Here is a 17,403-nt window from a genome sequence, read left to right as displayed (position 1 = left end):
TCGACTGGCACAACGTCCCCTACAGCCACTCCCGTTTCATGGACGGCCTGGTCGATGCATCCAAGGAGCCCTTCGTCCACTGCTATGAGTGCCCGATGCCATTTTGTGGCTTGCCGGCGGACATGGTGCATCACCTCACGGATGCGTGCAGCGGTCACTGCTGGCCCTTGGCGGAGAACATCAAGTACGAGACATGCTACCTGTTCACCATGCCGGAGTCGCCGGAGGATCACTGCCGCCTGCTAGTCTCAGAGGAGGACGGCAACGTCTTCCTCTTGATCGTGGGCACCGGCGAGGCCCACGCAGGCCGCGGCCCCGTCTCTGTAATGTGCATCAGGGGCGACGCTGCTGACGCTGACACTAACACGAGGCCGATGTACAGGTGCGTGGTCAGTATTACTACCCCTCCGGGTCGCATGGGCGGCGACACCGGCCTCATCGGACGGACTTGGACTCTGGGGAGCTGGGACTATCCCGCCAATGTGGACTTGGAAAACCCATGGCATCCTTTACCCGCCGATGCGGTGCACGGGGACTCCAAGGAGGTTCAACTGGACATACGCATTATCAAGTTAAATGTTGATCATTAGTCTTCCCTCAATGTAATCCGCTGTCTAAGCATGTGGAGACTTCCATGCAGGATCTTGCTCTATTAGAGTATCTGAAAGTGCAACTATCCCTAGGTGGTTTTGGTAATTAATAACAACATATAGCTCATTGAGCTAATTCTATTCCAAGACTATTATTTCAGGAAAGCTCAATGAATGGCATGGCATGGATGATGAAAGTGGATCCCTCAAAATACTAAGGTAAAAGGATTGGCTCAAGCTCAAAAGCTCAAGACTCTTCATTTTACATTTTAGTGATCCAAGATCACATTGAGTCTATAGGAAAAGCCAATACTATCAAGGAGGGATGAGGTGTTGCTTAATGAGCCTCTTGCTTCAATGTGCTTAGTGATATGCTCCAAAATCCTCAACTACTTTCCCATATCCACAAATGACCTAAACCCACAGCCAAAATCGGTCACACCGAAACTTCCTATCCGGTGCCACCGATTCCTAAAGTCATAAGCCACTGCGACAAACCCTAAGCAAATCGGTCTTATCGATAGGGATCTCGGTCTCACCGAGATGGGGTTGCAATCTCTCGGTTTCCCTTCGTAACGTTTCGGTCTAACCGAAGTGAGCGATTGGTCCCACCGAGATTGCAATGTAAACTCTCTGTTTCCTTTTTGTAACATTTCGGTCTCACCGAAAAGAGCAAATCGGTCCCACCGAGTTTACCTGACCAACTCTCTGGAAAGCTTATTACCAAATCGGTCTCACCGAGTTTGTGTAATCGGTCTTACCGAGATTACGTTATGCCCTAACCCTAACTGAATCGGTCTCACCGAGATGCATGTCAGTCCCTCCGAAAATCACTAATGGTCACTAGGTTTACTAAATCGGTCTCACCGAGTTTAACAATTCGGTCCCATCGAGTTTGGTAAATTGTGTGTAACGGTTAGATTTTGTGTGGAGGCTATATATAGCCCTCCACCTCCTCTTCATTCGTGGAGAGAGCCATCAGAATGAACCTACACTTCCAACTTACCATTTGTGAGAGAGAACCACCTACTCATGTGTTGAGGCCAAGATATTCCATTCCTACCATATGAATCTTGATCTCTAGCCTTCCCCAAGTTGCTTTCCACTCAAATCTTCTTTCCACCAGATCCAAACCCATTGAGAGAGAATTGAGTGTTGGGGAGACTATCATTTGAAGCACAATAGCAAGGAGTTCATCATCAACGCACCATTTGTTACTTCTTGGAGAGTGGTGTCTCCTAGATTGGCTAGGTGTCACTTGGGAGCCTCCGACAAGATTGTGGAGTTGAACCAAGGAGTTTGTAAGGGCAAGGAGATCGACTACTTCGTGAAGATCTACTGCTAGTGAGGCAAGTCCTTCGTGGGCGACGGCCATGGTGGGATAGACAAGGTTGCTTCTACATGGACCCTTCTTGGGTGGAGCCCTCCATGGACTCGCGCAGCCATTACCCTTCGTGGGTTGAAGTCTCCATCAACGTGGATGTACGATAGCACCACCTATCGGAACCACGCCAAAAACATCCGTGTCTCCAATTGCGTTTGAATCCTCCAAACCCTTCCCTTTACTTTCTTGCAAGTTGCATGCTTTAATTTCCGCTGCCTATATACTCTTTGCATGCTTGCTTGAATTGTGTGATGATTGCTTGACTGGTCCTAGAGTAGCTAAAATCTGCCAAACTCTAAAATTGGGAAAAGGTTAAGTTTTTATTGGTCAAGTAGTCTAATCACCCCCCCTCTAGACATACTTCAAGGTCCTACAAGTGGTATTAGAGCTTTGGTCTCCATTTGCTTTGATTTCCATAGCTTTTGGTGGTCATAGCCTTGGTTTCACAACCTAGGAGAGTATGGCGTCTAGCGAGGGAAATTATCACCGTAGAGGTCCTTACTTTGATGGTACTAATTTTGCTAGTTGGAAGCATAAGATGAAAATGCATATTCTTGGACATAACCCCGCCGTTTGGGCAATTTTTTGTATTGGCTTACAAGGTGAATTTTTCAATGGGAGAGAACCGAACCGTGAAGCTAATGCGGAAGAATTGAAGATGTTGCAATACAACGCTCAAGCTTGTGATATCATCTTCAACGGATTGTGCCCCGAAGAATTCAACAAAATCAGCCGTCTTGAGAATGCAAAGGAAATTTGGGATACTCTGATTGATATGCATGAAGGTACCGAGTCCGTCAAGGAATCCAAGTTGGATGTGCTCCAAAGTCAGCTTGACAAGTTCAAAATGAAGGATGGTGAAGGTGTCGCTGAAATGTACTCTAGGCTTTCTCTTATCACAAATGAGATTGCCGGCTTAGGGAGTGAAGAGATGACCGACAAATTCATCATCAAGAAGATCTTAAGAGCATTGGATGGAAAGTATGATACCGTGTGCATATTGATTCAAATGATGCCAAACTACAAAGATCTCAAGCCAACGGAAGTCATTGGAAGGATTGTTGCTCATGAGATGTCACTCAAGGATAAGGAGGAACTTCACAACAAGTCAAGTGGTGCTTACAAAGCCTCAAGTGAAGCCCCCACATCATCAAGTGAGAAACCAACCTTCAATGAAGAATTGAGCTTAATGGTGAAGAACTTCAACAAATTCTACAAGAGTAGAAGCAAAGAAAGAAGCTCCAAATCAAGGTCTTACAATGACAAGAGATCTTCTAGTCAAGAGCGCAATTGCTACAATTGTGGGAGACCCGGACACTACTCCAATGAGTGTACAACACCCTACAAAAGAAGAGAAGATTCTACAAGAAGAAGGAGCAAAAGAGAAGAATCACCATCAAGAGAGAGGAGGAGTAGAGATGATCGTTATGAACGAAGACCCTCACGGAGAAGCAAGGATTCGGAAAGGAAGGACAAGTCATCAAGGAGCTACACAAAACGAAGACGTCAAGCTCATGTTGGTGAATGGGTATCCGGCTCCGACTCCGATAATCACTCCGAGAGAAGCTATCACTCCGACCCGAATATACTCAAGATGAAGGTGTTGCCGGTCTAGCACTTGTGTCAACCAACTCCTACGACATATTTGATTCACCAAATGAAGGTGTTGGAAGATGCTTCATGGCCAAAGGTCCAAAGGTAACACATCCCGAGTATGTTGATTTCAATAGTGATGAAGATGACTTGCTTGTGGATGATGATTTACTTGTTGACAACTCTAGTGATGAATACTATGATGAAACATCAATTAATCATGCTAATCATGCTAAAACGAATGACGATGATAAGGAGAAGATTGAGCTTCTAAATAAAGAATTAAACTCTCTTAAGTTAGCTCACGAAACTATCTACGAAGATCATCGAGAACTTTTAAGGGCTCATGAGAAGTTACGCTTTGAAAAGCTCAATCTTGAGCAAGAGCATGAGTTCTTAAAAGCAATCAATGATGATCTTCGCAAGAAAAGTTCTTCTTACATTGCCAAGCGTTTACTCTTATCCACTTACATGCCTCAAGTCAAGTCTAATAACAAGCACAAGGAAGATACTTCCTCTAGTAGCAACAATAACAATGTTAAATCCAATATTGTTGCTTCTAGTAGTTCTCTTGATTCCACTAATGATTCTCTTAGCCAAGTTACACGTGAGCAAGAAAATAGCTTATTGAAGGGAATTATAGAGAAAGGTGTTTACAAGAGCCTTGCCGGGAGTAAGCAATTCGAGGAAATTGTACGCAAGCAAGGAAGGCACCGGAAGAATCAAGGTGTTGGTTTTGAACAAAAGTTCAATGCCAATGGAGTTGAGTGGGAAGAAGATCAATACCCCAAGACGAAGTTTGTTCCTCAACAAGAGAAGTATGATCCTACTTCCTTCAAGGGAACACAAGCTCAAGATGATCTTCCACCACAAGACCACAAGAACAAAGGCAAGGACAAGCTTCAAGAAGAGATTGATGCATTTGAAGAAGCACCCAAAGCCTCGTTCAAGTGGGTCCCCAAGACTACGTCAAGTTCTACTTCATCAAGTACAATTCCAAGGATTCCCATCAAGATGATGTGGATCCCAAAGAAGAAGAACTAGAGAGTTCTTGAGGGTGACTCCGCCAATATTTTTCACTCATATCATTTTGACAAGAACAAGTGCAATCAACTTCCACATCTTGCACTAGTTCAAGGAGTCACAAACCCTCATGTTGGTAAGACAAGGGACAAGGCAACCAAATGATTTCATGGACATCATCTTGTGTGTGTGTGTGCATCACTCTATGTCTATGGATATTCTTGTTTTTTCCTTGTGGGACTAACCCATGTAGGTAAGTTGAAAGTGCAACTCACTCCAAAGGATTGCTCCAAATGATCTACATCAACATTGAGCATCTACATCTTCAACACCTACATGAAGTCATCATCGACAAAACCCAAGGTTAGTTCATCCCTCTAAGGGGGGATCTCACATCTAGGGGAAGCTTAACTCTAAGAATTGAGTCAAAGCAACTCTAATGGTGTGAACACATTAATGAATTATGTAAAAGTGGTAACCCCACTTGAGCTTAAATGATGAGTATGACCTATGATCAAATGTTCTCATTTGACTCCTAAGTCAATATACTCATATATAGATGACCTAGTCATCGCCAATTGTTTGATCGATGCTAAAATTGGTTGTGCATGCTTTGCCACATATTTCATTTGCTATCTTATTGTGTGAGCATGTTGGTGCATATTTTACTCATTCAAGGACATCCACTTGTTGTTTTGATTGTTTTGATTATTTTCTTTGTGCCAAGTGGATGGAAAAGAATGCCTAAGAACCTTCTTTAGCTATCTATGCTTTTCTCATCTCAAACTCTATTCATGCTACATCACAAAATTTGATCGAGTCAGATTCAAACCACTCTGTGTGAGGAGCACTCGGAGTCCCCGATTCGTCATAGACTTAAACTTCCAAAACCTCTTTGTGATTCTCGGTCTGACCGATTCTTCCATTTCGGTCCTACCGAGATCACCAAGTTGATCTGAGTTTTCAATCTCGGTGCAACCGATTTGAACTTTTCGGTCTCACCGGTTTGCTGTAACTGAACACAGTTAGGCATCTCGGTGCCACCGAGTTGTTCCACTCGGTCACACCGACAGGGTCGGGCTATATATAGCCACGGGCAAAAGTTTGGAAATTTCTCCGAAACCCTTCGCCCGCGCAATAGCTCGCTCTGCCATCGTGGTCCCCGGATCATCTCCTCGCCGCCAGCAGCCTCATGTCGCTGGTCTTTGCCGTCGTCAACTGAAATCGTCCCCGCCATTGCCGCCGTAGCAAGTCCACCGCCAAGTTAGGGTATGGACTTGATCTTTATGCCATCCACGTCTGATTCCTAGCACATTGTTTTCATATTGATTCTTGCCACGATTGAGATTCTTCTATCCAACGAAAAGAGTCCGTAGTTTAGATGCGATTCAAATTTTAGGGTTAGGTTTCCGCCGAAACCATCTCGGACCCACCGAGTTGAAAAACTCGGTCTCACCTATTTGGTGTATGCCATTGCACTAGTGACTCTCAGTCTGACCGAGAATTACTAATCGGTGCGACCGATTTGAAGATTCTGTGAAACCCTAGTAGTCTCGGTGCCACTGAACTAAAACTCGGTCCAACCGAGATCATCAGTTTAGGTTCCAAAACTGCTTCGGTATCACCGAGTTTGAAAATCGGTTGATCCGAAATGCTTTCTGTGGAAAACTAAAACTGAACTTTTGAATCATTCTTTTGCAAAAATCTCTGCATTTTGTGATGCTCATCTATTCTATCTCATCTATAACTCTTCACAGGGTCAGCAGTCAGCTTTTGCAGTATGTCTGATCAGAGTGACAGCCAGAACAGGTCTGAAGAGCACATGGACTTGAGTGAGGGCACTAGTCCCTCAACTTCAGATGATGGGAGCAGAAGCACTCCTAGCAATTTGCCTAAGGCTGCAACTAGGCAAAGGAAGAAGAGAACCTCAGACTCAGAGGATGAGGATTACAAAGCTGAGGAGGGTGAGGCCACTTCCAAGAAAGTGGTGCTCAAGAAAGAGTATGGCTCTACACAAAGCACAAAGCCAGGCTTGAAGAAGAAAGTTCCTGCCAAGAGAACTCCAATGCCAAAGGCCAGGAAGTCCACTCCAGTGCCAGCTCAGGCTCAATCCAAAGTGGCACCTGCAAGGAAAGAGCCACCATCAAAACCCCAGAAAGTCTGCACTGGTGCAACCATGAAGTTCACAATTGAATCATAGGATGATGGTGATCAGGACAAGAAAAAGAAGAGAGCTAGAACCACAACTGCCAAGGTCCTTGGAAAACCCTCAATGAGAAGGGATTCTGATGAAGAGGAAGAGGATGCTGCACCAGCTCCTAAGGCAGCTAAGCTTATGGGAGATGTAATCAGGTCAGGGGCTGCAACATCAAAGCCCAAAGATGCACCCAAAGCTGCCTCCAAGGCCAAGCAAGCTCCAAAGAGGAATACTAGGAGTATTCCAGCTGCTGAAAAGAACAAGGCCCCAGTGCCAAATGTTGCAGAAGATGAAGATGAAGAAGGACAAGTCCTCAGAAAGTTCAAGCCCAAGATACCAGACCACAATGATGTCCATCCTGTGGCTGAGGACATGAGAATCAGGAAGGATTCAGGGCTGAGGCTATGGAGGATGGAAGACCCATATGCTTCAAGAAGAAGAACTGCTGTTGACTACAGGTTCCACACAAAGGAACAACAGGACTTTTATGAGACCATTCTGTTGGACAAGAAGCCCATTGTCTGTAATATGAGGTGGGTTGACTGGAAATTCATCAGGGAGAATGAGCAGCACTACCCTGGAGTGGAGGAGAGCTTTATTGCTTGTGGAGTAGCAGATTTTGTTGGACAGAAGTTTACCAACTGGAATGATGAGCTTATCATGCAGTTCTACTGCACAACACACTTTTATCCAGATGGTAGAATTGTGTGGATGTCTGAGGGTACTAGGTACCAATCCACTGTTGAAGAATGGGCAATTTTGATAAATGCCCCCAAGGAAGAAGAAGATGACATGGACATATATGCCAAGAAGAAGTTGGGTCACAATTCAATGGCTCACATGTACAAGGAGATTCCTGACAAGGCTGTAGAGAATCACAAGTTTGGATCAATCCACTTTCTGCTGTCAGGATTGGCAACCATCAATTGGATTCTGAGGCACACCTTGTTGCCCAAGTCAGGTGACCATAATATGATCAGAGGGCATGCCATCAACATGCTGCATGTGTTTGATGTGCCCCAGAAGTTCAAAGTCATGAGCTTGATCATTGAAATAATCAAGAGGACCGTAGCAGATCAGAAGAGGAGCTGTGGATATGCACCTCAAATTCAAGAATTGATCAACTCCAAGATGGGCATAGGGAAATACCAGTTGGATAAGGAACATTTTCCAATTTATCCACACCTTGAGGACAATGAGGTTGTCATGAATGAAGATGATCCACAATCTGTCCAAGCTCAGGAGAAGAAGGAGAAGGCAAAGAAGGAGAATGCTGCCAAGATGCCAACTCAAGAGGAGGCATCTGAGTATTCTTTGAAGACCAAACAAGAGCAGCTTGGTTACTTGATAGCATCAACTCTGAGGATTGAGAAGGGGTTGGCCACCCTAACTCAAAACCAGGAGAGCCTAGAGAGAATCATGGAACAAAAGTTCTATGATCTAGATGTCAAGGTAACTGAGATTCAGTCAGTTGTAGAGCAGCTGCAGAATGACATGCAAGAGAGGAAGGGCAAGACAACCACCAATGTGTTTGCCAGAGTGCCCAGAGCCCAGAGGTCAGTTGCAGTGCCAGTGACAGAAACTAGAGCTACAACTTCAGCACCAGCTACTGCCCCAATAGTTCCAGTGCAACCAGCTCCAGCACCAACTCCTATAGCACCCTCTACTTCAACTGAAGCCTTCGTCCAAGGAGCCATCTCTACACCACCACCAGAAGATCAAGCCTGAGAGTTGATCTAGAACTATGCATTTTCTATGAACTTTTTGGTAACTTGTTGCCGAAGGGGGAGAAAAATGTATAGATCATAGGCTTCGAGAGAGAGTGTTTATTTTATTCTCTCTTGCTTTATTGGGTGGTTTTTCAAACTTTGTTTGCTTTTGGTTGAGATACTATGCCTGTGAGACATTGATGATCATGTGTTTGATCATAAGCTACACTTATGCATGCTTGATATTATCCTATCTATCTTATGTGATCACTCACTATGCTTGGTGATCAGTGCATGTATCCATTGTTTATTATTTTGAGCGCTCCACCAAGATGTATGTGACATGGAAGAGTAACCCATGAGCCTAATTCATTGTGCATTTGCAGTCCAAAGCAAATCTTAACCTATGCACAAATTTAGGGGGAGCTCTTGCTTATCACATACTTCTCAAAGCGGCGATGTTATTCAATCTTATTATCATTTGTCGAAGCTTTGATCTATATGTTGTCATCAATTACCAAAAAGGGGGAGATTGAAAGTGCAACTGTCCCTAGGTGGTTTTGGTAATTAATAACAACATATAGCTCATTGAGCTAATGCTATTCCAAGACTATTATTTCAGGAAAGCTCAATGAATGGCATGGCATGGATGATGAAAGTGGATCCCTTAAAATACTAAGGACAAAGGATTGGCTCAAGCTCAAAAGCTCAAGACTCTCCATTTTACATTTTAGTGATCCAAGATCACATTGAGTCTATAGGAAAAGCCAATACTATCAAGGAGGGATGAGGTGTTGCTTAATGAGCCTCTTGCTTCAATGTGCTTAGTGATACGCTCCAAAACCCTCAACTACTTTCCCATATCCACAAATGACCTAAACCCAAAGCCAAAATCGGTCACACTGAAACTTCCTATCCGGCGCCACCGATTCCTAAAGTCATAAGCCACTGCAACAAAACCTAAGCAAATCAGTCTTACCGATAGGGATGTCGGTCTCACCGAGATGGGATTGCAATCTCTCTGTTTCCCTTCGTAACGTTTCGGTCTAACCGAAGTGCGCGATCGGTCCCACCGAGATTGCAATGTAAACTCTCTGTTTCCTTTTTGTAACATTTCGGTCTCACTGAAAAGAGAAAATTGGTCCCACCAAGTTTACCTGACCAACTCTCTGGAAAGCTTATTGCCAAATCGGTCTCACCGAGTTTGTGTAATTGGTCCTACCGAGATTACGTTATGCCCTAACCCTAACTGAATCGGTATAACCGATATGCATGTCGGTCCCACCGAAAATCACTAACGGTCACTAGGTTTACCAAATTGGTCTGACCGAGTTTAACAATTCGGTCCCACCGAGTTTGGTAAATTGTGTGTAACGGTTAGATTTTGTGTGGATGCTATATATACCCCTCCACCTCCTCTTCATTCGTGGAGAGAGCCATCAGAACGAACCTACACTTCCAACTTACCATTTCTGAGAGAGAACCACCTACTCATGTGTTGAGGCCAAGATATTCCATTCCTACCATATGAATCTTCATCTCTAGCCTTGCCCAAGTTGCTTTCCACTCAAATCTTATTTCCACCAGATCCAAACCCATTGAGAGAGAATTGAGTGTTGGGGAGACTATCATTTGAAGCACAAGAGCAAGGAGTTCATCATCAACGCACCATTTGTTACTTCTTGGAGAGTGGTGTCTCCTAGATTGGCTAGGTGTCACTTGGGAGCCTCTGACAAGATTGTGGAGTTGAACCAAGGAGTTTGTAAGGGCAAGGAGATCGCCTACTTCGTGAAGATCTACTGCTAGTGAGGCAAGTCCTTCGTGGGCGACGGCCATGGTGGGATAGACAAGGTTGCTTCTTCGTGGACCCTTCTTGGGTGGAGCCCTCTGTGGACTCGCGCAGCCGTTACCCTTCGTGGGTTGAAGTCTCCATCAACGTGGATGTACGATAGCACCATCTATCAGAACCACGCCAAAAACATCCATGTCTCCAATTGCGTTTGAATCCTCCAAACCCTTCCCTTTACTTTCTTGCAAGTTGCATGCTTTAATTTCCGCTGCCTATATACTCTTTGCATGCTTGCTTGAATTGTGTGATGATTGCTTGACTGGTCCTAAAGTAGCTAAAATCTGCCAAACTCTAAAATTGGGAAAAGGTTAAGTTTTTATTGGTCAAGTAGTCTAATCACCCCCCCCCTCTAGACATACTTCAAGGTCCTACAGTATCGCGCATGAATAAAAGTGTATCCGTTTATGGTTTAGTCTAGAATCTTCCATGTATGAATTTTTACTACAGTACTGGTGAAAGACATACGATCAACCATTTCTTACATCTCGTATGCCCCCTTGCAAGTCATCCTGATTTAATCCCTCCATCTAGGTGTATAAGGGCACGGTTAATATTACTTAATAGTATAGCCAACTGTTGACTATAAGAAAGTGCCATGTCACCTGTACCCAACATGTATAACAATCAATACTCAAAAACTAATTCTTAAAGATCATTTCTTGCAAAGCACAATAAGTGTTATTTCGTCACAAGTTTTGGATGCAGGTTGAACAGTTGAACGCTTTTGTTTGGAAAAGATACCTTTTTATCTATTTCACCCAGATGTTTGTGAGCTCTAGAGATGAAGTAATATCCGAAGAAACCTATCGATACCCGTTACACATGAGATGACCCCCACATCCTTTGTCAAAATAAACAACTCCCCGATCAATGCATTTCACCCTTCGGTGCAACGCACGGGCACCTTGCTACTATAGATTAGTACGACCAAAAATTGAACTAACATTATATATAGTACGATAAATGCTGATGCATGTCACCTAAAATTATATCATTCAAAACTATGTTCAAATATGAATCCAACGATATAGTTTTTGTTGACATGGACTAACATTTTGTCAGTTAAATCTTTAGTCAAATTCAATGGGGGGCTAATAAACCACGACCGATGTAGTACAAGTGTAGAGGGCGGCGCTGCACGGGAGTCTCACCTCTCACCCCGCTCGTGGCGCGGCAGTAAAGCCGTCATATCACAAAACCCAACCACTCCCAGTAATAAGTGGCCGGGTAAAATAAACGGACAAGCAAACATCCCATCCCTCCGTCTTTTTTGCATTTCATCTCTCTGCATTTACTTTCTCCGGTTCATCTCGCACACTCGATCCCTAGCTACTACTCCTAGGGCCGGTTCTTTTGGCGGCTTCCCCAGCTTTTCCCATAAGACAAGTCATAGTGGAGAGTAACAATAAGGCGCCTCACTCATTTATTTGGGCTTCTAAACTACTACTCCGTCCTGGTTTATTCCTTGCCATTGTAATTTGTGCTAAATTTTGACCAAAGATTTAACTGATAAAATGTTACTGCCTCCATCTAGGTGTGTAAGTCATCTTACAAAAACAAAATAATCCCAAAACACTTAGGCGCGGTGCATTAACTTCTACCTAGTTTCTTGTTTCTTGACATATCAACCAATAAGAGATAAAGAGTGTGCATGCTTTTAATGACTTGAGATATCAAACACGACATGTAGTGGTTAGTTCATTGCATGCAATACTATTAATTAGCAAGTAAACATTAACGTTTCTCGTTTTCTCCTCCTCCTTGGTCACGGTGCACAGCCTAAGATGACTTACTCACCTAGACGGATGGAGTAGTGCATGTCACATGCACTAACATTGCATTAGTTAAATTTATGATCAAAATTTGACACAGATTACAATGGGGACCAATAAACCAGGACAGAGGTAGTAGTTATGGGATTACTAATCTAGAAGCCTAAAAGAACTGGTCCCTGGTACTCCTACTAGTAGTAGTACTCAAGTTGGAATTCCAATTGCACGGCACAACTTGTTAGGCAAAAAATTCGATACAGGGTGTAGGAAGCGGTTTGGGAATTTGCATGCCTTTCCAACCAGTGAGATACTCCGTACAAAGCACGGCAGAGAAATAACCACAGAGAAGGAAGCTAAAAGTAAACAATCAAACAAGCATTTTTGCATTTCTTTTGCATTGAATCGATTCACAAGCTTGACTAGTGCTGTTTTTCTACTTTTACAAAAACCAAATCGTAATGTTAAAACATGCATTTGCACATACATAAGTAATAGTAGTACTCCCTCCATCTAGGTGTACAAGTCTTCCCTCCTTCTTGGTCATTGTGCACAACCAAAGATGACTTATTGACCTGGATGGAGGGAGTAGCACAGTCTGCAAGCATATATCGAGAGAGACGTGTATTCCGATAGTATATAGTAAAGTTTGTGCTATATGCATGTACTTGCAAAATGCGTAATTATACACAAAGTTTCCAAACTTTCCCTTTTACATACTTAATTAAGGACGCTAAAAATTCTGGAATCCTCGGGATTTATCATTTGCGTCCCAGAACTAATGAGATCGCCTTACGAAACAAAAATTATACTCCTCCTACAAGCCACGGCGCTCGCAGGAGCGCTTGCGGCGCGCCACGAGTGCCCTGGTGCGCGGCCGTTTCCTAGTGTGCCGACACAACGCCTCTTCCTCAGCCTCGCAACTCATGAGGTGCTGATTGGCGGCTTGCCGGCGGGCGAGCGCAATCTCACCGGTGTGGTGATCCAGCGCCAACAGGTACTCCTCCTGGCTGGAAGTGTGCACCCAGTCCACGTACCGCCAAGCGTAGATGAGGCGCTTGGGCACGACTGCACTCAAGGCGTCGGCACGGGCGTCCTCCGCCACCTTCACGGCCCTCGCACGAGCCTTCTGCCAAAGAGCCAATTGCCTGACTCTCTCGGACGTGACATAGGCCTCCCAGGAAGCTTGTTCCGCGGTGCGCTTCTCTTCCTCGGTGAGGGAGTCCTGGACTAGGGGGTGTCCGGATAGCCGAACTATCATCATTAGCCGGACTCCAAGACTATGAAGATAAAAGATTGAAGACTTCGTCCCGTGTCCGGAGGGGACTTTCCTTGGCGTGGAAGGCAAGCTTGGCAATACGGATATGTAGATCTCCTACCATTGTAACTGACTCTGTGTAACCCTAGCCCTCTTCGGTGTCTATATAAACCGGAGGGTTTTAGTCCATAGGACGAACAAAAATCATACCATAGGCTAGCTTCTAGGGTTTAGCCTCCTTGATCTCGTGGTAGATCTACTCTTGTACTACCCATATCATCAATATCAATCAAGCAGGAGTAGGGTTTTACCTCCATCGAGAGGGCCCGAACCTGGGTAAAAACATCGTGTCCCTTGTCTCTAGTTACCATCCGCCTAGACGCACAGTTCGGGACCCCCTACCCGAGATCCGCCGGTTTTGACACCGACATTGGTGCTTTCATTGAGAGTTCCTCTGTGTCGTCTCCCATAGGCCTGATGGCAGGGTGAGACTTTTCTCCCTGGACAGATCTTTGTATTTGGCGCTTTACACTGCGGGCCAATTCGCTTGGCCATCTGGAACAAATCGAAAGCTACGCCCCTGGCCATCAGGTCAGATTTGGAAGTTTGAACTATACGGCCGACATCCGCGGAGACCTGATCTTCGACGGATTCGAGCCACAGCCGAGCGCGCTGCACTATCACGATGGGCATGATCTAGCTCTGCTGCCGGACAATGCCCTGGACGCCGCACAAGAGTCTGCTCCGACCCTTAACTCGGAGCCGACTGCGCCGATCAAGGATGGGTGGCTAGACACCACCTCGGGGGCTGCTACCTCTACGGCGATGGAGCCGAATACCGACCCTGTCCCTTGTAAAGCTCATGACTCCGAGGCGCCGGATTCCTCGCCGGACTCCAAACCTCCCGCGCCCCTACCAATCGAATCCGATTGGGCGCCAATCATGGAGTTCACCGCTGCGGACATCTTTCAACACTCGCCTTTTGGCGACATCCTAAATTCGCTAAAGTATCTCTCGTTATCAGGAGAGCCCTGGCCGGACCATGGTCAGGACGGTTGGGATGCGGACGACGAAGAAATTCAAAGCCCACCCACCACTCACTTTGTAGCCACTGTCGACGACCTAACCGACATGCTAGACTTCGACTCCGAAGACATCGACGGTATGGACGATGATGCCGGAGACGACCAAGAACCAGCGCCTACTGGGCACTGGAAAGCCACCTCGTCATACGACATAAACATGGTGGACATCCCAAAGGATGGGAATGGTGATGGAATAGCGGAGGAAGACCCCTCCAAGAAATAGCCTAAGCGCCGGCGTCAGCGGCGCCGCTCTAAATCCCGCCACAACAAGAATAGAGATTCCAGCACCGGAGACAATAACACCCCGGACAGTGCCGAAGACAACCCCCTCCAGCAAGATTCGTCACAGGAGGATGAAGAAGCCAGCCCTCACGAGAGAGCGGCAGACAAAGAGGTAGAGGACGATAATTACATGCCTCCCTCCGGAGACGAGGCAAGCCTCGACGACAACGAATTCGTCGTGCCTGAGGATCCCGTCGAACAAGAGCATTTTAAACGCAGGTTTATGGCCACGGCAAGCAGCCTCAAGAAAAAGCAGCAACAACTTAGAGCTGACCAAGATTTGCTAGCCGACAGATGGACTGATGTCCTTGCGGCCGAAGAGTATGAACTCGAACGCCCCTCCAAAAGCTACCCCAAACGCAAGCTGCTTCCCCAGTCAGAGGAGGAAGCATATAAACCTACATCACCAGCGCACAATACGGCCGACCGGCCACCTCATGGCCGCGACAGAGAGGCCTCTAGGCCCTCCACTAAAGCCGTACCCCGGCATCGCTCGAAAAGTACAAAGCCACGGGAGAATGCGCCGGACTTGCGAGACATATTGGAGGATAAGGCAAGACAATCAAGATCGATCTACGGATCGCGTGGGCGCCCCACGATACGCGACGACAACCGTCGCGCCGGATACAACAATCCCGGCCGGGCCGAACACAGTAGACAAAGCTCGCTTGAGCTACGTCGTGATATAACCCAATATAGAGGCGCCGCACACCCACTATGCTTCACAGATGAAGTAATGGATCACCAAATCCCCGAAGGGTTCAAACCTGTGAACATTGAATCCTACGATGGCACAACAGACCCCGCGGTTTGGATCAAGGACTATATCCTTCATATCCACATGGCCCGAGGTGATGATCTTCACGCCATCAAATACCTCCCACTCAAGTTTAAAGGACCAGCTCGGCATTGGCTTAACAGCTTGCCAGCAGAATCAATTGGGTGTTGGGAGGACTTGGAAGCCGCATTCCTTGATATCTTCCAGGGCACATACGTGCGACCACCAGATGCTGATGACCTAAGCCACATAATTCAGCAGCCGGCCAGACAATTCTGGACACGGTTCTTAACCAAGAAAAATCAAATTGTCGACTGTCCGGATGCAGAGGCCCTCGCAGCCTTCAAACATAACATCCGCGACGAGTGGCTCGCCCGGCACCTAGGACAGGAAAAGCCAAAATTCATGGCAGCCCTCACATCACTCATGACCCGCTTCTGCGCGGGAGAAGACAGCTGGCTAGCCTGCAGTAACAACCTCAACAAAAATTCTGGCAGTCTGGATACCAAGGACCGCAATGGCAGGTCGCGTCGCACCAAGCACAAACGCCGCATTAACGGCGATAATACTGAGGATACGACAGTCAACGCCGGATTTGGAGGCTCCAAACCCGGTCAGTGGAAAAAGCCATTCAAGAGAACTACTCCGGGTCCGTCCAATTTGGACAGAATACTCGACCGCTCGTGCCAGATACATGACACCCCCGAAAAGCCAGCTAATCACACCAACAGGGATTGTTGGGTATTCAAGAAGGCACGCAAGTTAATTGCCGAAAACAATGACAAGGGGCTGCATAGCGATGACGAGGAAGAGACCCGGCCACCGAACAATAGAGGACAGAAGGGTTTCCCCCCACAGGTGCGGACGGTGAACATGATATACGCAACCCACATACCCAAAAGGGAGCGGAAGCATGCACTCAGGGACGTATATGCGATGGAGCCAGTCGCCACAAAGTTCAATCCATGGTCCTCCTGCCCGATCACTTTTGATCGAAGGACCACCCCACCAGCATCCGCCATGGCGGATTCGCCGCATTGGTTCTAGACCCAATCATCGATGGGTTTCACCTCACTAGAGTCCTGATGGACGGCGGTAGCAGCCTGAACCTGCTTTACCAGGATACAGTGCGTAAGATGGGCATAGACCCCTCAAGGATTAAACCCACAAAGACGACCTTCAAAGGCGTCATACCAGGTGTAGAGGCCAATTGTACAGGCTCAGTTACACTGGAAGTGGTCTTCGGATTCCCGGATAACTTCCGAAGTGAGGAGTTAATCTTCGACATAGTTCCGTTCTGCAGCGGCAATCATGACTGCTCGGACAAACCGCCTTTGCAAAATTTAATGTGGTGCTGCACTACGCATACCTCAGGCTCTAGATGCCAGGCCCTCGAGGAGTCATCACGGTCAACGGAAAACACCGAACGCTCTCTCCGAACGGAGGAGCACACAGCGGCCCTCGTAGCGGAGGTTCAGAGTAGCCTCTTAAGGCAATTCTCGAGTCCGGCTGCTAAGCGACCGGACACCGTCAAGCGCGCCCGGAGTAACCTAGAACAAGACCACCTGACACGTTCCGAGCACGTGTAGCAATGCAGCCCCAACTCCAGCCCTTGCAAAATTGCAAAACCAATACTCCGTGTACATCACTATGCTCTAGAAATACCATGGGCAAAGGGGGAGGGGCACGACCACGGCAGGCCCAGAGTGCGGCTCAACCACACCAGGGGCTCCCAAATAGGTCATCATCTTTCTTTTTTTTTCTCTTTTTCCTCAGGACTCCGTTTACCAGAGGCCTTGTCCGGTAGTAGACCCGCCGGACTCACGATACAACAGCCAGGGAAGAAGAAAGGCCACAACGAACATCCAGGTGGTCTCCATTACGAG

Source organism: Triticum dicoccoides, chromosome 3B (genome assembly GCF_002162155.2).
Source record: "Triticum dicoccoides isolate Atlit2015 ecotype Zavitan chromosome 3B, WEW_v2.0, whole genome shotgun sequence".
NCBI classification, from domain to species: domain Eukaryota; kingdom Viridiplantae; phylum Streptophyta; class Magnoliopsida; order Poales; family Poaceae; genus Triticum; species Triticum dicoccoides.
The sequence above is the reverse complement of the archived record's forward strand: the minus strand, read 5'-3'. Positions refer to the sequence as shown.